Raw genomic sequence first — 26,800 nt, 5'->3', positions numbered from 1 at the left:
CCTAAAAATAATCTCTAGATGACCATAAAGAAGGTAATATAAATATAAATTCTGCTGACGGAGCCTAATGGGATATTCTCATGAATTATTTTTTTGCTTTCATGTGCCCCCTCCTAGATGCAGCTGCTAATCTTTACTGCTTGGATCTGGTTCTGGGCTGAACCACTCTCCTTCCACCTCTGGAAGCTGACAATTAAGGGTTGGGCTACATGGCTGTGTTAGATTTTTTGCAATTTAGAGGTTGCAGTCATGGCATACGGGCGAGTCACACTGCTACCCCATTCATTTCCGTGCTAGCACCGCTACACTGCGATCCCAATGCAATCCTTGGAGTGACAGGTGTCAAATGACCAAGTTTGCTCTGTAGCCAAACCCTTAGGCCCCTTTCACACGAGCGAGTTTTCCGCATAGCACCTGCACTGAATCCTGACCCATTCATTTCAATGGGTCTGTGTACATGAGCCGTTTCTTTTCACGCACCAGTTTTGCGTTGCATGAAAAACGTAGCATGTTCTATATTCTGCGTTTTTCACGCAGCCCTGGCCCCATAGAAGTGAATGGGGCTTCAGTGAAATACGCATTGCATCCGCAAACAGGGGGTGGTCCCATGAAAAATATTCTACAGTTTTAAAACCAGCACCTGGCTGTGAATACTTTTGTAATTGCATGTGCTTACAAATTTCGTATAGCCACTGAGCTATTCAATAAAATTTATCTGTATAGCGCCACCTGCTGTTTGGTCTTTTTTTTAATTTCTTTGACATGCTCACTGAAATGCCGCACATGCTCAGTTTCCTCCTTCAACTGCCTCCTGAGCTGTGATAGGTAGAAAGCTCCAGCAGAATGGACACGCCCCCTAATCTGCAGCAGAAAGGACACGCCCCTTGAGCTGCCAGCTTGATATAAATCTAGCAGAGCAGTGAATGGTGAGATCTCTGGATCCATGTGAGGTACAGGGCTTGTTCCAGCTTTGTTAGAAAGAGATTGTCATGCACTATTATTTTATTTTTGCACAATTTTTTTTTTTTTTTACATAAATCATGGGATTAACCCTTTAAGAAAGACTGATACATCTTCTCTTTTTTGTATCCATGTCTATGTTCAACTAAAAAATTGCATGTGTTATTGCAGCTGTAATCCCATACTTGTTTCCTGCAGCAGACTACATGATAACCTGTAAGCAGGTGACTGGCCAGATTTTCTGTGTATTTCCCTGTTACAAATGACAAAATCTGTGGAAATTCCATGAAAAATCTTCATCAAAATCTACCAGGAAGACATGAAGATTTGTGGCTAATTTGTAAGGCTACTTTCCGTCGGGTGAACAGCCTGTCAGATCCGTCCTGCCGCTAGGGACTGCGGCTCCATCCCCATTGACTATAATGGGGGCGGGGCGGAGTTACGGCGAGGCACGGCAGCTCACGACGATAGGCTGCTGGAATAAATGTCGGACATGTCGTAGTTTTATTCCGGCAGCCTCTCGCCGTGCCTCGCCGGAACTCTGCCCCCGCCCCCATTATAGTCAATGGGGACAGAGCAGCAATCTGGAGGCACACAGTCACTAGCGGCAGGACGGATCCGACAGGCTGTTCACCCGACGGAACAGCCTGCCGGAGGTGCGTGCCGCTAATGTGAAAGTAGCCTAAATGGAGTAAAATTTTATGGTGCGCTTGAATCCACCCTCACAAGTCAATGTTCTATCCTTTTTATGACCTTACAATATTCCAGAACATTTGATATCAGGTGCCTTTACAGACGACTTAAAGAAATTTAAATCTAACAAAATCAAGTGATAAACGTACAATATAATAAAAAACAATAAAAAAATAATGGCTGCAAAGATGTAGCTAAACTCCGCTGTACACAAGCAGAAAGAGCTAGAAATGGAGTCAAGCTGTACGTCGCATTTCTTTTCTCCCCTCTGTTTTCCATTATGATTTGAGCGCTCCGATCGTTGGTGATTATTCATGATTTGGGTCCATTATCTTGGACGTTTCGCTGATGGGGTCCTGAGGGCATTGAGAGGTAGAGCCAGAATGAAGTTCGGAAACATGGAGAGATCTAGCTGGCCGCATTCAATATCTCTAGGTGACACTTTGTTATAAATCACACGGTAACACATGGTAATGTTTTCTCTATTTTGGCTCATAGTGAAGTTTTTGTAGAAACTTTCCAAACGCTCGGAAAGATTCCATGTCAGGAGGGTTTCCATGTTTCATGCATTTTCAAACTGTTTAGAGCATATCATATATTATAGTATGTATATAGGGGGTCATTTATTAAGACTGGTGTTTTAAACGCCGGTCTCAATACCCTTTTAGCAGGCGGTGGATGTGCCAAAGTTATGTAGAGGCGCCAACCACAGGCATAGAAAACGATAAATGAGACAGGTCTACTGGCCCGTCCCCTTCCCCTGGCCAGATCTGGCGTGAAGGGGGAAAAGTCACAGATTGTGGAGCAAATTACCTCTATGCCTCAATCTACACCAGAAATAAGCCAAAAATAGGCAAATTTCTGTTAGTAAATGACCCCCATAGTGTTTAGATGTAAGACAACTTTATGCTCCAGCATTCATAAGTTCCTTCAGATGACAGGTAATGGAGCGGCTGTCAGATGACAGCTGTTTATTGTTTGCCTCAACGTCTCTCTGTTAGAAAGATTAAGTCAAGAAGCTGTAGGTGTTCAGCTCTGAAAAGACAAACCTATTCAGTGGAGAAAGGCACAAAGCTTCAGGACAGTATATGACCACTGGAAAATTGGGACAGAGGATCGAGAGGATGGAAACAATGAGCATCAGGGATTCAGATATGGAACCAGTGGATACTAGTGACTAAACCACTAAACATCTGGGACTAAGGTAATAGAATGCTGGGGCACTAAACCACTGGACACCAGGGACTGAAGCACTAAATCACTAGACACCAGGGACTGAGGCACTAAACCACTGGACACCAGGGACTGAAGCACTAAACCACTGGACACCAGGTCCTGAAAAAACAGGACACCGGACATCTTGAATTGAGGCACTAAACCACTGGACACAAGAGACTGAGACAACTGAACAATGTACATCAGGAATTGAATCATTAAATCCATGGACATCAAGGACTGGATGACTAAACAACTGGACACCGGCAGCTTGAGCACAAAACCCACACCTCACAGTAGGGGGTGCCGCGTATGGTCACTGGAAAATTGGGTCTGATGGACTAAGCCACAGGACACCAGGGGAACAATGAACTTTAGAGACTGGGACAAGAAGATACTGGATATTAACGACTAATTTGCTGGGCATGAGGGACAAGAGTACCAAAACAACTGGGCATGAAGAACTGAGGCACTAAACCACTAGACATCAAGAAGCAAGGTACTAAACCACTGAACATTGGGGACTGAAGCACTGAACCACTGGACATTCAAGACTGAGGCACCAAACCACTGGACATCGGGAAATGAGGCACATAAACATTGGACATCAAGAAACGAGGCATGTAGAGGTGCAGGGGGAAGGGGTGCATCAGATAAAATATGCCTATATGCGGATGATATCCTGTTCTTTTTGGAAGGGGGGGCGCCAACGGTGCCATACCTGATGGGGATAGTAAACCAGTTCGGCCTAATTTCCGGCTTCAGGGTTAACTGGATGAAATCGGTGTTTCTCCCAATTGGTTATGAAGTTACGCGAACGGATATTAATGTTAAAATATTAAAACCCACAGAATCATTTGAATATCTAGGAATACAAATTAGCTAGAGGATTCAGGAGTATATAGAACTTAACATTTCCCCTCTGCTTAAAAGGGTTAAAAATAAAATAAGTACCTGGCAAAAATTATTGATTCGACAGGCAGACCGAATTGCCATTATCAAGATGGTCCTCTTACCGCAGATCCTTTATGTCATTTCCTCCTGCCCTGTGTGGATAGGGGATCACATTTTTAATGCATTGGTATAAAATATTTATGGTTAAATGAAGAAGATGGTGGCCTGTCCGTCCCCTGCTTTAGGGGCTATTATTATGCATCCCAGCTTCAGTGGTTAATGACAGAGGATGACAGACTGCGCCAATTTCTGGCGGGTGATTTCGAAGGTCTCCAATACAATATTTTTAGTGTCCTGGAAACTGGGATTATAAAAATAAAGGGCAGGAAGTGTCCAATTAGCAATATGATGCATTTAATATGGGTTAATGTTAAAAAATTACTGGGTATAAATTATACATTAAAGATTACCCCTATATGGGGGAATATAAATCTAGGTGAGTTTCAGAGGTTAGATGATTATGTATTTTGGGAAGAAAATGGTATAAAGTTTATCTCACAGATTGAGGTGAAAGGAAAGCTTAAGACACTAGAGGAATTGGGGCTTAGTATAGAACTAGACACTCTTACACGGTTTAGATACTTTCGATTAAAGCACGCATTTGACTCAACAGAGAACAAAGAGTATTTAGTCACTGAACACTCAGAATTTGTAGAATTTTGTTATCACAGTAATGGGACAAAAGTATCAATTTCACAGATATATAAAAAAATTAAAAGGGGGTTAGGGGGAGTGACTAAGTTTAATAGTGAAAGAAAATGGGCACTAGAAGTGGAGTCTAATACTTTAGACTGGAGATGCATTTACAAACGTATAAAAAGAAGCACATTATCGAGTAATTTCCGGCTGATACAGTTTTTCATTCTCCATCGAGCCTATATCACCCCTTGGTGTTGAGTAGGATGTATAAAACAAAGGACTCTAGATGCTGGAAGTGTAGAGCAAACAATGCAGATTTTATCCATTTGATCTGGTATTGTCCCCCTATTCAGGTTTACTGGACTCAGGTATTTCAGGAGCTAACCAGATCAACTGGGTGCACTATGCCATTGGAGATCTCTATAGTGGTGCTCGGACATATTAGGAAAATAGGTCTTGATAGAAAAAATGAAAGGAAATGGGCAAAAGGACTGATGCTGGCGCGGGTAGTAGTGGCTAGGAAGTGGGGGGCGGACGTGCCGCCAAACATCGAAGAGTGGAAGAACCTATGTGATAGGGTGCAGAGATATGAATATGTCTGTAAGATAAAATGAACAGGGAAAGTAAATGGACAGGAGGAAAGAGGGGAGATAACGAGCAGGAAGGAAGTGTTTAAAATGAAGAACCAATAAATAAATGAATGAGGGAGGATTGAAATCCCTGATATGAGATCATGAAATCAATTTTTTCCTGTAGAAACCATCAAGACAACCAAGGAGGGGTGGGGAAGGGAGGGGGGGTTTACAATTTGTATTTATATATGTATGACATGGGAAAAGAAACAGGATAAGGAAAGATTCCTGATGATTAATGATAAGTATGTCACAAATGTTTGTGGATATTTCTGAATTATCATGGTGTATGTTTTTTGTTCCCTATTTGTTCTCATGTCTTTTCAAATTTTTATATGTTGAAAAGGAAAATAAAATAATTATAAAAAAAAAAGAAAAATAAATGAGGCATGTAACCACTGGACAAAAGGCAACAAAACACTAAATCTCTGGACAACAAGGACTGTTAGACTGAACCACACATTATAGCAGGGAGGACTGGACTGCTGTTTATGAGGACTAAAAAATTGGGACTGATGCACTAGCCTACAGGATGCCGAGCAGGTGAAATATGGGGCAGCAAGAATTACAATAGGAAGCCTTTAGATGCCAATGACTGAGACATTTTAGACCTGCTGGACAGCAGAGACTGATACACTCAACCGTTAGGGGGCTGACGCCTTAAACCACTCCTCAAGCAGGGAGTTGTAGTATTTGACCACTAGAACACTGGGACTGAAGCACTGACCCACCGGACACCAGAGTGAAGTAATGAAACTAATGGACACAGCGAATTAAGATATGAAGATACCAATTACTGGGGCACTAACCTGCCGGACATCAGGGACTGGATCACTAAAGGACTGACTCTCTGTGTAGTGTATTACCACTGGAAGACTATGGACTGAGGCGTTAACCTACTGGACACCAGTCAAGGGGTTATAACCAATGGAGATCAGGGCCTGGGATAATTCACTAATCCACTGACATCAGAAAGACGAAACGTCTGGGCTCTAAGACATAGGATATTCCAGAGCTGCTGGTGGTTATTGAAAAAGTCACTGAGCTATTTTTTAAAAATTTCTTTGAAACATTAGGTTTTATTGAAATACCATCAAGTATTCATAAGGCATCATGTGATTTACAGGTATCGTGGTATTCTATTCAATTATACAGATTACATCAAAATGCAATGGAAAGAAAAAGACATAGAAAACTGTCCAATAACCTGAGGGAATCGAGATGTCAGTTGTTAGATAAATTGTAGTCTTTGCTAACTAATAGCTAATATGGTATTTCTCAGACAATACTGCGCATTTGATTAAGAGGTAGAACAATCCATCAAAGGGGGTTATGAAAAATAGAAGTGATACAAACTTCCCATCTAGATTGATGTGACGCGTTGAAAGCCGAGGCGGACATCCTTTTGTACCAGCATTGTTCATGAATGGGCTGTAGAATGTTTGAGACTCGTATGGGCGTTCTTGTTTTCCAATTGGCCACAAGTAGAATGTAAAAAGGAGAACTGTTATATACCAAGGGATAGAAGAGCTAAAGCCGGGTCTGAGACAATTTGAAATTGGCATATATCCACATTCCCACCACATCTGATGTGTTGGGGAAAATATGTGACAGGTGGCACGGTGTGAGGTACCATCTATAGACTATTTTTCGATGAGTTTCTAAGTGGGATATACACTTAGAAAATTTGCAAACAGAGAAGACCAGATTTCCATTGATCATCAGTAAAGCTTTGATTTAAAGGGAACCTGTCATCAACTTTATACTGCCCATACTAAAGGCAGAATAAAGTAGAGACAGGTGAGTTGATTTCAGCAGTCTGTCATTTATTAGTTAAAAGTAAGTGGTTGCCAAGAACCAACACCACAATCATTGCAGACTGGGCCAGGACAAGAGTCACGGACACCTGAGAAGAGTCCTGGTTATTCATGGATTCCTGCTCTCCCGCCCACCTGCTGATGACTGACAGGCTTCTATGTAGTTTTCTCCCTTTCTCTTTAGGAGAGAACTGCCAATCTTCAGCAGATGGGCGAGAGAGCAGGAGATTATGAATAACCAGGACTCTTCTCAAGTAGATTTGACTCTTTTCCAGGCCTGGGCTGTAATGATTATGATGCTGGTTCTCGGCAACCACTTACTTTTAGCTCATGAGTGACACACCGCTGAGATCAGCATTGCTGTCACTATTTTATGCTGCCCTCAGTGAGGTCAGCATAAAGTTGATGACAGGTTCGCTTTAAATCACGGTTCCAGTGGACTTTAATTTTCCCCAATTTGTCCCCTTCCTCCATTAGCAAATTTCTGTAGCAGAAGACTATGCTGTGGGAATTGGAGTTCGGATTGGAGATCCATAGTCTTAATAAAGGAAAATTAGAGGATTGAGCAATGGGAATCAACCCAGAGCTAAGTACAGTTGCAAGAGAAAGTATGTGAACCCTTTGGAATTATATGGATTTCTGCACAAATTGGTCATAAAATGTGATCTGATCTTTATCTAAGTCACAACAATAGACAATCACAGTCTGCTTAACTAATAACACACAAATAATTAAATGTTACCATGTTTTTATTGAACACACCATGTAAACATTCACAGTGCAGGTGGAAAAAGTATGTGAACCCCTAGACTAATGACATCTCCAAGAGCTAATTGGAGTGAGGTGTCAGCCAACTGGAGTCCAATCAATGAGATGAGATTGGAGGTGTTGGTTACAGCTACCCTGCCCTATAAAAAAACACACACCAGTTCTGGGTTTGCTTTTCACAAGAAGCATTGCCTGATGTGAATGAAGCCTCGCACAAAAGAGCTCTCAGAAGACCTACGATTAAGAATTGTTGACTTGCATAAAGCTGGAAAGGGTTATAAAAGTATCTCCAAAAGCCTTGCTGTTCATCAGTCCACGGTAAGACAAATTGTCTATAAATGGAGAAAGTTCAGCACTGCTGCTACTCTCCCTAGGAGTGGCCGTCCTGTAAAGATGACTGCAAGAGCACAGCGCAGACTGCTCAATGAGGTGAAGAAGAATCCTAGAGTGTCAGCTAAAGACTTACAAAAGTCTCTGGCATATGCCAACATCCCTGTTAGCGAATCTACGATACGTAAAACACTAAACAAGAATGGATTTCATGGGAGGATACCACAGAGGAAGCCAATGTTGTCCAAAAATACCATTGCTGCACGTTTACAGTTTGCACAAGAGCACCTGGATGTTCCACTGCAGTACTGGCAAAATATTCTGTGGACAGATGAAAACATAGTTGAGTTGTTTGGAAGAAGCACACAACACTATGTGTGGAGAAAAAGAGGCACATCACACCAACATCAAAACCTCATCCCAACTGTGAAGTATGGTGGTGGGGGCATCATGGTTTAGGGCTGCTTTGCTGCGTCAGGGCCTGGACGGATTGCTCTCATCGAAGGAAATATGAATTCCCAAGTTTATCAAGACATTTTGCAGGAGAACTTAAGGCCATCTGTCCACCAGCTGAAGCTCAACAGAAGATGGGTGCTGCAACAGGACAACGACCCAAAGCATAGAAGTAAATCAACAACAGAATGGCTTAAACAGAAGAAAATCTGCCTTCTGGAGCGGCCCAGTCAGAGTTCTGACCTCAACCCGATTGAGATGCTGTGACATGACCTCAAGAAAGCGATTCACACCAGACATCCCAAGAATATTGCTGAACTGAAACAGTTCTGTAAAGAGGAAAGGTCAAGAATTACTCCTGACCGTTGTGCACGTCTGATCTGCAACTACAGGAAACGTTTGGTTGCAGTTATTGCTGCCAAAGGAGGTTTAACCAGTTATCAAATCCAAGGGTTCACATACTTTTTCCACCTGCACTGTGAATGTTTACATGGTGTGTTCAATAAAAACATGGTAACATTTAACTCTTTGTGTGTTATTAGTTAAGCAGACTGTGATTGTCTATTGTTGTGACTTAGATGAAGATCAGATCACATTTTATGACCAATTTGTGCAGAAATCCACATCATTCCAAAGGGTTCACATACTTTCTCTTGCAACTGTATATGTCTAAGTTGCATGTACTGGAAGTACTCTGAGGATGGCAGGTTATGTTTGGCAGCAAAATGTGGAATTGATGTAGAGTAGGAACACCCAGATCTTTCAAGAAGTGGAGGCCTTTCTCGGACCAGGGTGATGCTGAGAAGTTGGGAACAAACAACTCAACAATAGATATAGAGATATCCATTTATTCTATGGCGTCAAAATATCTATGGAAGGATGGGTTAGTCCACAACCGTATCACAGCTGAGATCGGGGATGTTAAGTACGGAAAATTTGAGCTTCGAAAAATGGAGCTTTGTGATAGACTCTCCATGATAAGGCCTCATTCACTGTACTTTTGGTTTTTTCGGGTTGTACGTAGACCAATTGATTTCTATGCAGACATCATATCCATTATAGAATATTTCCTATTATTGTCTGTTTTGTGGACAAAAATAGGCATTTTGACAATGGGACCCATGAAAGTGCATAATGCACACAGCCAGTATTCGCATTTTGCGGATACACAGTTTGCAGACCACAAAATGAATATGGTCATGTGGATGTAGCCTAAGGATCAATACAAGAAAAGTAGTGTACAGTGACTCCAGCAGATGAGTACACCTCTGGAGTATAATACAGGATGTAACTCAGGATCAGTACAGGATAAGTAATGTACAGTGACTCCAGCAGAATAGTGAGTGCAGCTCTGGAGTATAATACAGGATGTAGCTCAGGATCAGTACAGGATAAGTAATGTAATGTATGTACACAGTGACTCCACCAGCAGAATAGTGAGGGCAGCTCTGGAGTATAATACAGGATGTAACTCAGGATCAGTACAGGATAAGTAATGTAATGTATGTACACAGTGACTGCACCAGCAGAATAGTGAGGGCAGCTCTGGAGTATAATACAGGATGTAACTGAGTGCAGCCTGGTGCAGTCACTGTATTCTACTACACCGGGCCCCGCTCACTGTAGTATAATCATATCTAACTTGTGGGTATTCTTAAAGTATTCAATTCATCTTAAATCCATCACTTGTACTACTTGTTACTAACTTCTTGGCAGTCAGGAGACCGGGCGCTCGCAGCGTAGCTCACTACGTCATGCACCTGCGCCGCCTGCTTCATTCATAAAGTGGGCGGTGCAGACGCGTGATGTAGTGAGCTACACTGCGAGCGCCCGGTCTCCTGACTGCCAAGAAGTTAGTAACAAGTAGTACAAGTGATGGATTTAAGATGAATTGAATACTTTAAGAATACCCACAAGTTAGATATGATTATACTACAGTGAGCGGGGCCCGGTGTAGTAGAATACAGTGACTGCACCAGGCCCCGCTGCCATTACAGAACCAGATGCCGGCCCCCAGCCCCTCCTCCCTCTCAGCCGATACACCAGACAGTCGCAGCATTCGCTCCATAAGATGCACTGCTGTTTTTCCCCCACTTTTGGGGGAGAGGAGAAGTGCGTCTTATAGGGCAAAAATACAGTATGTACACAGTGACTCCACCAGCAGAATAGTGAGTGCAGCTCTGGGGTATAATACAGGATGTAACTCAGGATCAGTACAGGATAAGTAATGTAATGTATGTACACAGTGACTGCACCAGCAGAATAGTGAGTGCAGCTCTGGAGTATAATACAGGATGTAACTCAGGATCAGTACAGGATAAGTAATGTAATGTATGTACACAGTGACTGCACCAGCAGAATAGTGAGTGCAGCTCTGGAGTATAATACAGGATGTAACTCAGGATCAGTACAGGATAAGCAATGTATGTACACAGTGACTCTACCAGCAGAATAGTGAGTACAGCTCTGGAGTATAATACAGGATGTAACTCAGGATCAGTACAGGATAAGTAATGTAATGTATGTACACAGTGACTGCACCAGCAGAATAGTGAGTGCAGCTCTGGAGTATAATACAGGATGTAACTCAGGATCAGTACAGGATAAGTAATGTAATGTATGTACACAGTGACTGCACCAGCAGAATAGTGAGTGCAGCTCTGGACCAGCTGTTCCTGAGCTGCGATTACCTGTGGGTGTGGTCGCCTGTGGCTGTGTGTAGCTGCTGCTGCTGCTGCACCTGAGCGTTTGGAGGAAAATCTATCCACCTGAGGCCGGCTCTCTCCTCCCCAGGGGGAGAGTGGGTTCTCAGGCATGAGCGAGGGAAGCAAGCCCCAGGCTCCTGTTCCCAGCGGCAGGCCTTCAGGGGACAGGAGAAGCCAGCGTTTGGCCTGCATGGAGGACTCAGGGGTAAGAAGATCTGGCAGGAGTCGCAGTAATGTGGCTTCTGTCTCCCCTGAGTCTGAGGGTAGTCGGAAGAGCCGCAAGGCTGGATCCGCTAAGGAGGACCCGAATGCCAGCATGGGTGAGAGTGGCCCTTCCGGGGCCCAGCAAAAGCCGAGTGTTCACGGAGGTGAAGCAGATCTTGAGGAGGAAGGCTGGGGCGTACTGAGGGCCCGGGAGTCCATTTCCACCTACGGATCCCGGGTCATGAGCCACCTCCGTGAGTACGAAGACGCGACTAAGACCCTGAGGAGGCTCCGGGAGGAGCTGCGCGGCTTGAGGTCTTGTGTTGGAGTGGCCCCAAAGAGGAAGAAGCAGGGGCTGGAGAGCCAAATAAAGCAGCTACAAGCTGACATTGGTGAGATTGAGCAAAGGCGGACTGTACTCCGAGATAAAAGCGGCCCGTTTAAGGAAAAACTCCTAAACGAGGAACGTTTTCGGAAGATGGCGGAGGAGAAGGGGCAGATGGGGCAGCAGCCTGACAGCCAGGTGGAGAAGGAACCAGTCGTGCAGGAGGAGGATGATGATGATGACCAGCAAGATCCACCTGGCAGCCTGCAGGAGCAGATTCCGTACAGTGGGCCCCCTGCACGCCAAATAGCAAGGTCACCCAGCTGCGGCTCGGGGGATGAGTATGAGACCTGCGGCCCGGGAGGGGCCCTAGTGGAGGAGATCCAGCTCCTGGAGTCCCCAGTGCGTTTCCAGGACTTATGCTTTGGTGATGAGTTGCCACCGGAGACGCCTGGGGAAGGAAAGAAAAAGGCTAAGAAGACCAAGCTCCAGGAGCAGGTAAGATATGTATACACCCCCCTCCCTGGGACCCCCGGGTCGACCGCAGGGCCGGCTCACTGTATTAGCCCCTCTTCTCAGCCCAGCCCGTGTCCTGCAGTGGACTCGGTGCAGGAGAGAGGGGAGAGCGAGGTATCCGATATGGTGGTGAGCTCCGTCTCTGTTTGCAGTAACGGGGATGGAGCTGGTGCGACACCGGCTGAAAAGCCGGACAGGAAGGTTACTGCGGAGGATGAGAGAAAAATCTCTGGCGCTGGAGTTTGCTCCCTGATGGGAGGAGGGGGTGGCTCCACGCCACAGATGGCTGCAGGAGCTCCGATGGCTCCAACCGCTGATGACGCTGTTCCCTCGGGCCAGCAGAGGCATGAAGGAGCTGTCGGAGCTATGACGATTGCGCCTCCCAATGAAGGTCAAGAACTGAGGCCAAAGCCTTTGTTTTGTATTGGCGCTGCTGGTCCAGATGAGTGGCGCCATGAAAGAACAGATCAGCAGCGTTTGGATCAGCGGCGCCCGGTAATGGATCAGCGGCGCCCAAAAGTTGTAAATGGTAGTACTGAGGAAGCGGAGGGCAATGATAAAAGTGGGGTTGGGGCTGTGGCCTGTCTTTTGGGGGCAGCTCCGACCCCAGGGCCCAGTGATGCTGAGGTACCAATAATTACACCAAAACACACCGGTTCAGCCAGTATGAGTGAGGGTGCAGGTGGGGGGCAGAAAATTATTTTTGATAAAAATATGTCTGGGGGTTTGGATGGTGGAGTGAATGGTGTTAGGAGGGAAGGAAGGGAGGTCGCAGAATCTGTTGTAAGTAAGGCTGGTTTGGGGATGGAAGATATGGAAGTGGGTGGTGGAGGGTCTTTGGTAAGTGGGGAGGGTGTGGAACCTGGTCCGGTTGCCCCCCCGGCTGTGGCAGCCCCTGTGCGCAGTTTTGCTACTGTCGCAGCCGGGGTGAGTAGGGGACCCTCCTTGTCCTCTGGCTCTGGGGACGGCGTTTTGCAGCGGCGTCTTCTGGAGGCTCTAAAGAGAGGGGAGAGCACAATCAATGTAGAGGGGAGGGAGGTTGATCTATCCTTTTGGATAGATAGGCATGGCCTCTCAGCCTTCCGAGAGCAAAGGAGCGGGGAGACCACGTGGTCCCTCCCGACAGCTGGGCAGGGTGCTCTCCGTAGGAATGTGGTCCGTCTGAGGTGGAGGGGCAGTGATACATGTCCTTCAAGATCAGAAGTTGTTGAGCTCCTTCTAAAGATGGGCTTCAAGGCGACAGACATCTACGCCTTGATACATCCCTATGGGACCCCTGAGTTCGATGTCAGCTTTGTTCGGCCGGAGGGACTTGAGCTCTTCTGGTCGAACTATGAGATGGCAAAGGACGAGCCCAGCTGGCGAGATTTTGCCGTCCAGGCAGTGTCTCGTCAGAACAATGTGAAGAGGGTGACCGTTCTAACCCGTAACGAGTCACTCTCGTGTATTGACATCATGACGTGGCTCGGTCGATATGGGGAGGTGGTGGAGGTTCCCAAGAAGAACAGGGATGAACATGGCATCTGGTCTGGGGCCTGGACGTTCATGGTAAAACTTAGGCTTTTAGGAAACACAGTTACTCACATACCATCTGCCACCTTCCTTGGAAGGGATCGCATCCAGATTTTCTACCAGGGTCAGCCGAAGCTCTGTCACAGATGCGGCAGCCCCACACACTTCAGTGCTAACTGCACTGTACAGAAGTGCGCGCTGTGTGGGGAGATTGGCCACCTCGCTGCATCATGTGCAGAGATTAGGTGTCACCTGTGTGGTGACTTAGGTCACCCATTCAGTCGCTGCCCTCATTCCTTTGCCAATGCGGTCAATGCCCCGGCGGGAGGAAGCCGTGAGGCCAATTCTACTGGGGCAGGGGCTGGCAGAAGTGAAGGAACAGAGGGGCCAGGGAAGAAAAGTAGGCAAAAGACGCCTGCCCAACTGAGGCGTCAGGAAAATCGCCGAAGGGAGAGGGAGATGGGTGAATCCCGGGAACCTCAGGCAACTGGGGAAGCTGGGATGACCCCTGATCTCACCCCTGAGACTGCTGCTACTGCTGAGGCCCAAAGGGACAGTGAGCTGGATGAGGAAATTAGGAGGATCCAGGAAGAGGAAGGTGCCATCTCCTCATTATCCCCCCATGACGGGGGAAGTGGGGGATGGCAAAAGCAGGGTAATAAACGTACAGGGAAAAAGGGAGATTTAAGATCTTCTCCCACCCGCCAGATGCCAAAGGAAGGTACAACCAACCCCCCTCTGATTAGTCTCTCAAACCGGTTCCAAGCCATTGGTGACACCTCCCCCTCCTCAGGGGAGGGAGCCGGTGGGGAGGTTTCGGGAGTCGCGGTGACACCTGGGCCTGCGGGGGACGCCGAGCCTCCTTCTACTGGGGAAAACATGTCCTCAGGGGTGGGGGCTGGCTTGGAGTCAGAGCACAAGGGCAGAGGTGAAATGGACACATCTGTTTGTTTGAAGAGGGGTAAGCCATCATCTGATGAAAAAGTTGGTGGGGGCAGTGGGAAAAGAAAGCCATCTAATTCAATCACCCATGATGGCGGCACTCACTCCGTTGACGCTGGCGTCCATTAATGTCGCCAGCATTAAGTCAGATACGGCTAGATTTGCGGCCTTTGATTTTTTCAGCCGGGTTGAAGCTGACATTTTGTTTTTGCAGGAGACCAGGCTGCCAGATTTGGCATCTGTATTTAAAGCTAAAAGGGAGTGGCGACGCGGATCCTCCTACTGGTCTCTTGCGGCCGAGCCGTATAGCGGGGTGGCAGTCCTTTTTACTGCACCGGTAGAATGCCGACGGGTTATTGAATTAGAAATGGGGAGGTGCCTGATCCTGGATGTCCTCATGAGGGGACAAGAACTTCGTCTAATTAACATCTATGGTCCCCAGTCCAAGTGGGACCGTAAGTGTCTCTTCATGAGGATCAAGCCCTATCTTTTTACAAGTCGGCAGGTGGTCTTTGGAGGGGACTTCAATACTGTCACGAGGCCCCAGGATAGGGGAGGTTCCAGGGACAAGCTGACTTACGACAGCATTGCGCTTAATAAAATAGCTAGTGAGGCTCGTCTGGTGGATGTCCACATCCGGCACACCCCAGGCCACCCGGGGTTCACCTATCATAGGGCTAGTTGTAGGTCTAGAATAGACAGGTTTTATTTAAAGGAGGAAGCCGTCTCTTCAGCCGTGTCCGCTGTGGAGGTGGAGTTCTCCGACCACTGTATGATTTTGTTTTCTCTGAATGTTGCAGAGACCCCCCGAATGGGAAGGGGCTACTGGAGGCTCAATTCGTCTCTCTTGGAAGAAGCGGAGATAAGACAGTCCTTTGAGGATTTCGTTCAGAGCCAGGTACCATTGCTGGATCTCTGCGGCAGTAAGTCTGAGTGGTGGGAGATCTTCAAGGAAAGGGTGGGGAGATTCTTCCGCCAGCTCTCGAGCCTCAGGAGTCTGAGTAAGTATCGCCTGTATCAGGGCCTGAGGAGGAAACTCGAACGTCTTGTCTCGACTGGGGGTAGCCGTGAGGAGATCTCCAGAGTGAAGTCTTTGCTTATGAGGTGTCAGTACGATAGGCACGCATCTTTGGTTTTTGAGAGGGATTACGGGAAATACCGCTCGCCCGACCCTTACAAAAACTGCAGGATGTCAGTGAGTAGTAAGATTGTGTCAGGACTGATTGATAGTACGGGTTCTCTGAGAAGGTCCAGATCAGGGATCCTGGAGGTTGTCAGATCCTTTTACTCACATCTCATGGCAAGGAGGGATCTTGATCGTGATAAGATATCGGCTTTCCTGACTGAAACTGTCCCTGAACCAGGGGTAGACCCCTCTCTCGACGGTTTGACGGAAATGATCAGTGAAGAGGAAGTCAGTCTGGTGATTGAGGGGCTTGCTCCCAAAAAATCACCTGGTCCGGATGGCTTAACATCTGAGTTTTACAAGACCTTTAAGGACACCTTAGTTCCCCTCTTGACTGAGGTATTAAATGAGTGTCTCTCCTCGGGTACTCTACCAAAGTCAATGAGGAGGTCGGCCCTGATCATCCTGTCAAAGGGTAAAGATCCTTTCCACATTGAGAATTGGCGTCCCATAGCGCTCCTCGGTGTGGACAGAAAGATTTTGGCAAAGGTGCTATTTAATCGGCTGGTGAAGTTTGCACCCCAGCTCCTTTCTGGGGCCCAGCATTGCTCTGTTCCCGGCCACAGTACTTTTAGTGCTGTGCTCAGTGTCCGGGAGGCCGTGGAGCAGGGCAGGGCAGGTCACTGGAAGGGGTACATGCTGTCCTTGGATCAGGCAAAAGCATTTGATCGTGTTAACCACGAGTACCTCTGGTCTGTCCTTCTGAGATATGGCCTGCCCGGGGGGTTTGTTGATTGGCTTAAGACCTTGTATGCAGGGGCAGAGAGTTTCCCGCTTGTGAATGGTTGGATTGGGCGTACTTTTGGGGTGGGATCTGGGGTTCGCCAGGGTTGTCCTCTGAGCCCGCTTTTGTACGTGTTCGCGATCGATCCCTTCCTTAGAGGGGTTGATCGTGGGCCGTTGGCGGGCATCGGGATGGACCGGGCGGCTCCGGAGACTACACTGAGGGTGGTGGCGTATGCTGATGACGTAACTATCTTTGTGTCTTCGAGAGGGGAGGCAGAGTGGGTACTGTCTGAGGTAGAGCGCTACTCAGAGTCATCTGGGTCCAAGATCAACCGAGATAAGTGTGAGAGTCTCTGGCTGGGAGGTGGAGATCCTGGTTTTGATCTCCCGGACACCCTTCCAGAGCCCCAGGAATCTACAAAAGTCCTCGGCATTGAATTTGGCCAGGGGGATTACCCCCATCAAAATTGGGATAGCAGGCTTAAGATTGCCGCTCAGAAGGTGGACCAGTGGAAGGGTTGGTCTTTAACCCTCAGGGAAAGGGTGAACATTATCAAAACCTACCTGATCCCTTTGCTGTTATATCTGGGCAGTGTGTGCGTCTTGCCGGAACCCTTCTGGACTCGGGTCTACAGTCTGTTCTTCCAGATGTTATGGGGAAACAGACTGAACCTTGTCAAGAGGGAAGTTACTTACCGTACGAGGAGACTAGGAGGGTTGGGTATGGTCAACCCTGTGGTGTTCCTGGTGAACACCTTTATTAAGATTAATCTCTCGAACCTCTGGCAAGAGAGGGCTCCTCTGTGGGTAGCCTCCTGTCGGGGATGGTTTCGGCCTTTCTTCCAGGAATGGGAGACAGGGGGGCAAGTGAAGGATCTCCGCACACCACATGGGCATCTCCCGGCTTATGCTGCCCCGGTTCTGAAGGTATTACGTCGGTGGGGTCTGGGGATGTGGGAAATCAGGACTCAGTCAAGGAGACTCCTTGACCAGAGGGTTCTGTTGACCCATTTCCAGAAACCTCTGGCCCTCAGGGACTGCCCAGGTCGGGATCTGAGGGTTGGGTTACGGCTTTTAAATTCCAATAGGATCCCCTTGAAGTTCTTTGACTTGACTTGGCGCTGCTTCCATGGGAAACTGTGTGTGAGGGACAATCTGAAGTGTAGGAGCTCTGAGGACAGGGGGTGTCCCCGTGAGGAGTGCGGTGGTGTGCTGGAAAGCATGGACCACTTCCTGCTTCATTGTCCCTTTAACACAGAGGTTTACACCAGGGTGGGGACCTCCATTGGCTGGCCTAGGCTGGTCACTCTCTCCTATGCGGAATGGGCCTATGGAGCATTCAGACACCTGGGTGGTAGGGACCTTTGCACTTTATTCCTAGTCAGCTCAGTGGTCAGGTACTACACGTGGCATGCACGGTGTTTAGTTTCGACGCAACGCAAAATCCTCCCCGAGGATGAGGTGGTTAGGAACATTCTCGGAGACCTGGTGAAGGTGCGCTCTCTGGAGTACGAGAGGTTGGGGGCGGGTAGAGCCTCTCTCCTCTGGAGGGGTTTTGCCTTTAGGGTACCCTAGCCTGTTGTCTCCCCTCCCGGTGGTGGGCTGAAGCTGACACTGTAGATTTTTGTTTTGTTTTGGTGGCTGTATGAGGACATAGGGCTTGCAGGCGCCAAACTTGGGCTTTAATGGGTTGTGTGTGGCTGAAAAGCCTCACGGTGGGTGGTGAGGTTAAGGTCTACTATGTAATGTACTATGTAATGTAGTTTATATGTCTTTATGTCTATATATATATATTTGTATATTTGTATAGGTTGAGTTGTCGGGTGTAGTGTTAGGTTGGGTGGTGGGTAAATGGGGGGAGGGTTCCATGGAACATTGGGGACTTTGGGACATATAAGAAAATCCTGGGCTGGTTCATGGACGTCTGTTATCATGTACTGGGGGCATGGGATGCGGGACCAGCTCAGGGACCAAAAAAAAAATAAAAAAAATAAAATAAAAAAAAATATATATATATATATATAATATAAAAAAAAAAATTGTGTGTTGCATTGGGGTGGTGGTGGGTGGGCTTTTTGTAAGTTTAACTTCTGTATTTGTTAAGTGTAGGTAGATGCAACCGGATCAGGAAGGTTAGTACATGTACATAGATATTGTAAATATTGTACATAGCTGGTGTTCTGTGGCGAGTGGGCTGGACCGGTGCTGTCTGCACCGCGCTGAGGAGCATCATGTCCTGTATGGTTGGTTTGGTCTCTGTTTTATATATTTATTTATCTGTTTGTTTTAAAATTTTAATAAAAGAAATACAGGATGTAACTCAGGATCAGTACAGGATAAGTAATGTAATGTATGTACATAGTGACTGCACCAGCAGAATAGTGAGTGCAGCTCTGGAGTATAATACAGTATGTAACTCAGGATCAGTACAGGATAAGTAATGTATGTACACAGTGACTGCACCAGCAGAATAGTGAGTGCAGCTCTGGAGTATAATACAGGATGTAACTCAGGATCAGTACATGATAAGTAATGTCTGTGCACAGTGACTGCACCAGCAGATCACTTTTATATGAAAACTATAAATTGGTGTCTGAAGGGATAATATTAGGTGCTGCTACACCCTTGACTTGGAGGCTGGACATGATTTATCCCTCCATTTTCTACCAGAAGTCTTGCAGCTTATGACATCAGATTTATGTCTCAAGCTCATATTACTCGGGAGCAGGATCCGGGTTTGGAGTTGGTATAAATCTTGTCCATAGAGATAACTGCATGAATTTATGAAGATGCTGTCCCGACAGGATGTTAACAAGCCACACAGTGGACACTCTGCAAGGAAAATTAATGTGCACTCGTCACTTCTCCAAGATTTACAGAGATCCAGGCCACATGTAATCAGATACCAATAGCCGAGAGTACTACACTACTGCCACAGATCTGAGCTCCAGTTTTTAGACTGGAAAGGTCCATCGTCTCAGTGCTGTATCTTTTTATCTATAAGATCCACAGCATTGTAAGAGCAAGGAATTCAACTGGGATGGAAAGTGGAAAACTTTATTTCAAGAAGTTAAAGTATTGCAGACGTTATATCCAGGCATAAGAAAAACAAAGTCCTCCCTCTATAAATTCTGTGGTTTTACGTATCAGGACATTTAAAAAAATCTACTCCTTGGCAGGTCTTAAAATTACAGATGAACAAAAACACATGACAAATTACACTGTGTCATTTATAAACATAAGGCATAAAAGGAACAAAAAAGGAATAAAGAGGGTAAGTAGCATCCAGGTGCTGCTAATCAACTGCTCTTGATTAATTGATCATCAAGTTTACCACCTTTATAAAAGCAGAAGTTTTGGCAGTTTGCCGGCCTGGAACATTAAGGCATGTATTAGCACAATGCCAAGGAGGAAAGACATCAGCAATGATCTTTGAGAAGCAGTTATTGCTGCCCATCAATCTGGGAAGAGTTATAAGGCAATTTCCAGTTCATCATTCTACAATGAGAAAGATTATTCACAGGTTAAGACAGTCTTCACAAGAGTGGACATCCCAGCAAACTCACCCCAAGCTCAGACTCAGAGAAATTGCTAAGTTTATGACAGTACAATTAGAAAAAGACTGAACGCGCATGGCTTGTGTGGAATGGTTGACAGGAGAAAACCTCTTCTTTCTAAGAAGAACATGGCAGCACGGCTTAAGTTTGCAAAGCTACATCTGAACAAACCTCAAGATTTGTGGAACAATATTCTTTGAACAGGCAAGACCAAAGTGGAGATGTTTGGCCATAGAGCTGATGAAGGAAAAAGGAAGCGGAGGATACATAGAGTGATACCCGTGTGGAATAGACTTAGCATGTGGTGATAATTTGAGGCTCACCTGGGGTAGTTGTGCATATCCAGGCATAGATTTTGGGGATATATCAAGACTGGCGCATCCATATGCCAGTCTTAATCTCCCTGTGCTGGCATGAGAGGCGCCTAATTTATTAAGAGGCAGATGCATCTTAAGCCGAGCGCCAGAAACTGAAGTCTACAAAAGTTACAGGCTGGCGAAGATTTCACCTATACCTTCCGTCATTTTCTGGTGAAAGTTATAGTAAATGTAGCGGGCGTCTTGAAGCCCTGCCCACTTCCGCTAAGCCTAAAGAGTGGCAAATTATGGCACATATATGTCGTGCGCCATAATGTGCAACTTTTTAATTAGCTTAATGAATGTCTTCAATATGTACAGCATAGATAGACTTGCAGCAGGAATCTGTGGATCAATGTATTGGCTAAAAACCATGGGGTATCTGGGTGTTCAAGTGGGGAGTGAAGAAAAGGAAAAAATACACATTACCATAAATTTTCTAAATATGCTTTATTCCAAGTGACAGCAAAAAACATATTAAAAAGCCTAAAATTTTTGGCCAAAACACACAAATACCTCATGCCAACTGTGAAGGGGGGGGGGGGTGATGATTTGTGACTTATTTTGCAGCCACAGTACCTGGGCACCTTACATCAACCATGAACTCCTCTATATTAGAGTTGAGTAAATTTATTTAATTTGTTTCATGTCCAATTCGCCAGATTGGTCAAGAAATTCAATCCAGGTCCAAATCGATTCTAGCTGAACCTAAAATGCTTCAGTTGAACTAAAAATTGGTATATGACAGTCTGATGTCTCCTAGGACTCTTTCTTCTGTTTTGTCTTTCTCTCTTTTTTTTGCTCTTTTTCTACCCCAGACCCCCCCTCCCCTTTTTTTTTATGTATACCTTCGGAGGTAATTTTTGTTTATAATTGCATTTTACTAATTTTTGGCTAAAATTCATATTGTCAATTGGCCTTTAATAAAAATATTGAGTCATTCTGTCACAAATGGTTAACCTTTTCTAACAGTGTGACTGGTGCTTTCACGTTGCTTTGTCATCTAATACATCCTATCTCTAAATTACTAAGAGGCCATAAACACTTATTTAGGCCACATTCCTATCAGTAAGATAAGAACTTAGCTATAATGAGTGTTCATAAGGTCAGACATAAGGAGCCTGTCTGCTCCTGGTCTAACGGAAAAGACAGAAAATCCAATAGGTGCTACTAGAGCCTCTCAGCTCTGTACAGAACAAAAGGATGCCATATTTTTAATAAAGATCAATTGAAAAAAAATGGGTCAAAATGAGTACAATGCAACAAAAAAAGCCCCCAAAGGTGTACATAGCCTTTAAGCTCTTTAACACAATGACACCAATAGCAAGTAATGTCAGAGTGACAATGCCATATATAGCTATGGGTGAACACGTGTTTGACAGTGTTAAATCAGCATGTTTAAAAACACAGTCCGCCATCACACTTGTTATGCTTTTTCATATTACAAACGTTCTGTATCGGGGCAGATAGTGTTTAAATGGAGTTATGGGGAAAAAAACTGTGGCTTGTTGGGAACAAGCATCCCAAATTTTTTTCTTAACAGGGGGAGATAACTGCCATTATTTATACACACAAGTGTTCACTGTCAGACGAAACAGTGACTTGTTCTGCACAAGCATCCAAAAATCAGGCCTTACTGAGGCAGATGCCTGCCCTTATTTATACACACGCAAGTGCTAATTGTCAGATCAAACAGTTGCTTGGTATAAACAAGGCTTGAAAAATTCTTCCTTATTTTTGGAAGCAGCAACAGGACAGTGTGGATGTGGAAAGGGGTAAGGTAAGGTCTATGGTTTGTAGGGGTAAGAGTGGCAGCAATAGTAGCAGCAGCAGAAACTATAGGCCAATAAGTCTAACATCTGTTGTTGGTAAACTGTTTGAAGGTTTTCTAAGAGATGCTATGTTGGAGTACCTCAATGAAAATAAGCAAATAACGCCATATCAGCATGGCATCATGAGGGATTGGTCATGTCAAACTAATGTAATCAGTTTCTATGAGCTCTAGACTTGACTGGGGCGAGTCAATGGATGTCGTATATCTAGACTTCTCCAAAGCATTTGATACTGAGCCACATAAAAGGTTAGTATATAAAATGAGAATGCTCGGACTGGGAGAAAATTTCTGTACGTGGGTAAGTAACCGGCTCAGTGACAGAAAACAGAGGGTGGTAACGGTACACACTCAGATTGGGTCATCATCAGTAGTGGGGTACCACAGGGGTCAGTTTTGGAGGGGTCACAGTCACCAGTGGGGTACTACATGAGTCAGTATTAAGGCCAATTTCCTTCAATATATTTATTAGTGATCTTGTAGAAGGCTTGCATGACACTAAACTTTGTAAAGTAATTAACATGGAATAGGACAGTATACTGTATATATACTACACAGGACCGTATACTGTATATATACTACAGATGACAGTATACTGTATTTATACTACACAGGACAGTATACAGTATATATACTACAGAGGACAGTATACTGTATATATACTACAGAGGACAGTATACTGTATATATATACTACAGAGGACAGTATACTACTACAGAGGGATCTGAATAGATTGGAGGCTTGGGCAAAAAGTGGCAGATGACGCTTAACACTGACAAATGTAATGTTATACACATAGGAAGGATTAATGCAAGTCACCCGTACATACTAAGAGGTAAAACACTGGGCAACACTGACATGAAAAAGGACTTAGGAATTTTAGTAGACAGCAAACTAAGTTGTAGAAACCAGTGTACAGGAGTACTGTGTACAGTTCTGGGCTCCTGTGAACAAGGCAGACATAGCAGAGCTGGAGAGGATTCAGAGGAGGGCAACTAAAGTAATAACTGGAATGGGTGGACTACAGTACCCAGAAAGATTATCAAAATTAGGGTTATTTACTTTAGAAAAAAGACGACTGAGGGGAGATCTAATAACTATGCATAAATATATCAGGGATCAGTACAGAGATCTATCCCATCATCTATTTATCCCCAGGACTGTGACGAGGGGACATCCTCTGCGTCTGGAGGAAAGAAGGTTTGAACACAAACATAGAAGAGGATTCTTTACGGTAAGAGCAGTGAGACTATGGAACTCTCTGCCTGAGGAGGTGGTGATGGTGAGTTCACTAAAAGAGTTCAAGAGGGGCCTGGATGTATTTCTGGAGCGTAATAATATTACAGGTTATATTTATTTTTCCCTAAATTGAGGAAAATTGGCTTCTACCTCACAGTTTTTTTTTTTTGCCTTCCTCTGGATCAACTTGCAGGATAACAGGCCAAACTGGATGGACAAATGTCTTTTCTTAGCCTTACAAACTATGAAGGTCATTTATTAAGACCTGCGTTTAAGACGCCAGTCTTTATAACCCTTATATCTGGCGGTGTATCCGTCGGCCTCTACATAACTTCGGCACATCCAGCACCAGTCTAAATGCAAGCCAGAAGAATCAGGTGGAATGCTGTGACCAATGGCTCCTAGGCACGGTGTCTGTCTCAGAAGTTACCTCCACGTCATCCTGCTGTGACTGAGAGTAGGAGTGAGCCATCCAGTGCACAATCTCATCCTCTTTGTCCTCAATAATATTGTGGTGCCTATCGGAAGCCATGGAGAACTGTGGCCTACTACTACTACTACTACTACTAGATGGATGGCTGGTGCTGATACTGCTGTTTGCAATACTACAGCCATCCACATTTTGACTCTTGGATGACAAGTCGTAGGTCATTAGTATTCCACTTTTCGGTTTACCATTTATAATAAGGCCTGTAAATGAAAAGTTACAGGTTTGGTACACAAATTATTAAACAATACTAGCAAAATTGCAAGAATTTTTTCTGTAATTTAAAGACCACGCTATTAAACATCCAAACCCCTTCTACAAACACACTGCACACTAATATTGTCAATTTGTAATGGTAATACAATGAGTAGAATGAAACTGCTATAATAATACATTTATTGGAGAACAATGTGTTCACTAAAACTGCGGATATCTTTACACAATACAACACATTAACTGAAACTGGTAAATTAATGCAGTTACTGCAGCACAATGCGTTCCCTAAAACTGTGGGTATCTTAACGCAATACAATGCGTGGAATGAAACTGATATATTATTGTATTTATTGCAGTACAACGTTTCACTAAAACTGCATGGTATCGTGACGTACCACAATGTGTTTGCAGCAGAATGTACTTCATGATGGTGCTGGCAATAAGCCTACAAACAAATGAACTGTAGAAACGTGAGTTTTTAAAAAATATATACAGGGAGTGCAGAATTATTAGGCAAGTTGTATTTTTGAGGATTAATTTTATTATTGAACAACAACCATGTTCTCAATGAACCCAAAAAACTCATTAACCACCTCCGGACCGCCTAACGCACATGTGCGTTCCGGAGGTGGCAGCGCTGCGCACAGTCACGCATATACGCGTCATCTCGCGAGACGCGAGATGACGCGAGTATGCGCCCGCGCGTGCGCAGTTCGCGCCGGCATTTCATCGAGAGGTATTTCGTCAGCAACCTGCCAGCCAATGATCGTCGCTGGCAGGTTGCTGATTTTTAAAAAATCCAATCAAAGTGCCAGATAGCAGATCATATTTGTAAATATGATCTGTTATATGGCTGCCTGCTCCTCTGCTGGTTCTTTTCGTCGGTTGGATCCAGCAGAGGAGCAGGCTTCACAGTGAGTACACCAAACACTACACTATAGCCCCTGATCACCCCCCTGAACCCCAATTAACCCTTTGATCACCCCTTTGATCACCCCTGTCAATCACAAGTGAAAAGAAAAAAGTGATCAGTGCAAACTGTCACTTTTTCTTTTCACTGGTATTGACCGTTAGGTTTCAGTATAGTTTAGGCCCCTTGGTTAGGTAGTTTAGCGATCAGTTAGCGCCCAGCCCACCGCACCGCAGTCCGTTATTCGCTGATTAGCGTATCGCTAATCAGCATTTGTACTTTTATAGTATCTGGAAGTGATCAAAACTGATCACGGTCAGATCTATAATTGTATTAGTGTCACTTTAGTTCGCCCTCCACCCAAAACGCAGTGTTTGCCCGATCAGGCCTGATCGGTCGCCCACACGTGCGTTCGCCCACACCCGCCCCACCGCAGTGACAAAAAAAAAATTTTTTTTTGATCACTGCACATTCACTTTACACGCACTGCGGCGATAAAAAAATCAGTTTTGATATTTTTTATCAACCGCAGCGGCCTCCGGTACTTCGCTAGCCTCCCCTTTGTAAGACAGGCTTGCTTTTTTTTTCTTGGGTAGTCTCAGGGAATACCCCTAAATTTAGTTGCCCACATGTCTAACAGGGGGTATTCCTCTGAAGAGGCCTACAGGCTTCTGACCCAGTCGGATGAGGAGTGGGAGCCCTCATCTGATGAATCCAGCGGGTCAGAATACGAACCTGTAGAAAGCAGTGGCTCTCTGACCCAAAGTTCGGACGAGGAGGCTGAGGTCCCTGATACCACCAGGCGTACCCGGCCCCGTGTCGCTAGACCGCAGGTTGCGCAGGATCCGCTTCAAGAGCAGCAGAGTGGGGCTGGTGCTGTCGGATTACGTGGTGAGGCATACACCAGCAGCCCAGCCCTCCCTGGACCTAGTACCAGCACTGCCGTACAACCTGGTGAAGTAGCGAGCACCAGAAGGGCAGTTGAAGCTGGTACGGTGGCACGTGCAGTAGTGACCCCGTCGCAGCCACCGCAAAGACGTGCCCGTAGAGCCCCTAGAATCCCAGAGGTGCTGGCAAACCCTGATTGGCAGTCCCCAACTTCAGCCGCACCTGTAGTTTTCCCTTTCACTGCCCAGTCTGGAGTTCGGGTTGAGACGGCTCAGATCGGTTCGGCCCTGGGATTTTTTGAGCTGTTCTTGACTGCGGAGCTTTTAGACATAGTTGTGGCCGAAACAAACAGGTATGCCACACAATTTATCACCGCTAACCCGGGAAGCTTTTATGCCCAGCCTTTCCGGTGGAAACCAGTCCAAGTTTCCGAACTTAAAACTTTTCTGGGCCTCCTCCTCAACATGGGCCTGACAAAAAAACATGAATTGCGGTCATATTGGTCCACGAACCCGATTCATCACATGCCCATGTTCTCTGCTGCTATGTCCAGGGCACGTTTTGAGGCCATCCTGCGGTTCCTGCACTTTAGTGACAACACCGCCTCCCGTCCCAGGGGCCACCCTGCTTTTGACCGGCTCCACAAAATTCGGCCCCTCATAGACCATTTCAACCAGAAATTTGCAGATATTTATACCCCAGAGCAAAACATCTGCATAGACGAGTCCCTGATACATTT

Source organism: Bufo gargarizans, chromosome 3 (genome assembly GCF_014858855.1).
Source record: "Bufo gargarizans isolate SCDJY-AF-19 chromosome 3, ASM1485885v1, whole genome shotgun sequence".
NCBI classification, from domain to species: domain Eukaryota; kingdom Metazoa; phylum Chordata; class Amphibia; order Anura; family Bufonidae; genus Bufo; species Bufo gargarizans.
The sequence above is the reverse complement of the archived record's forward strand: the minus strand, read 5'-3'. Positions refer to the sequence as shown.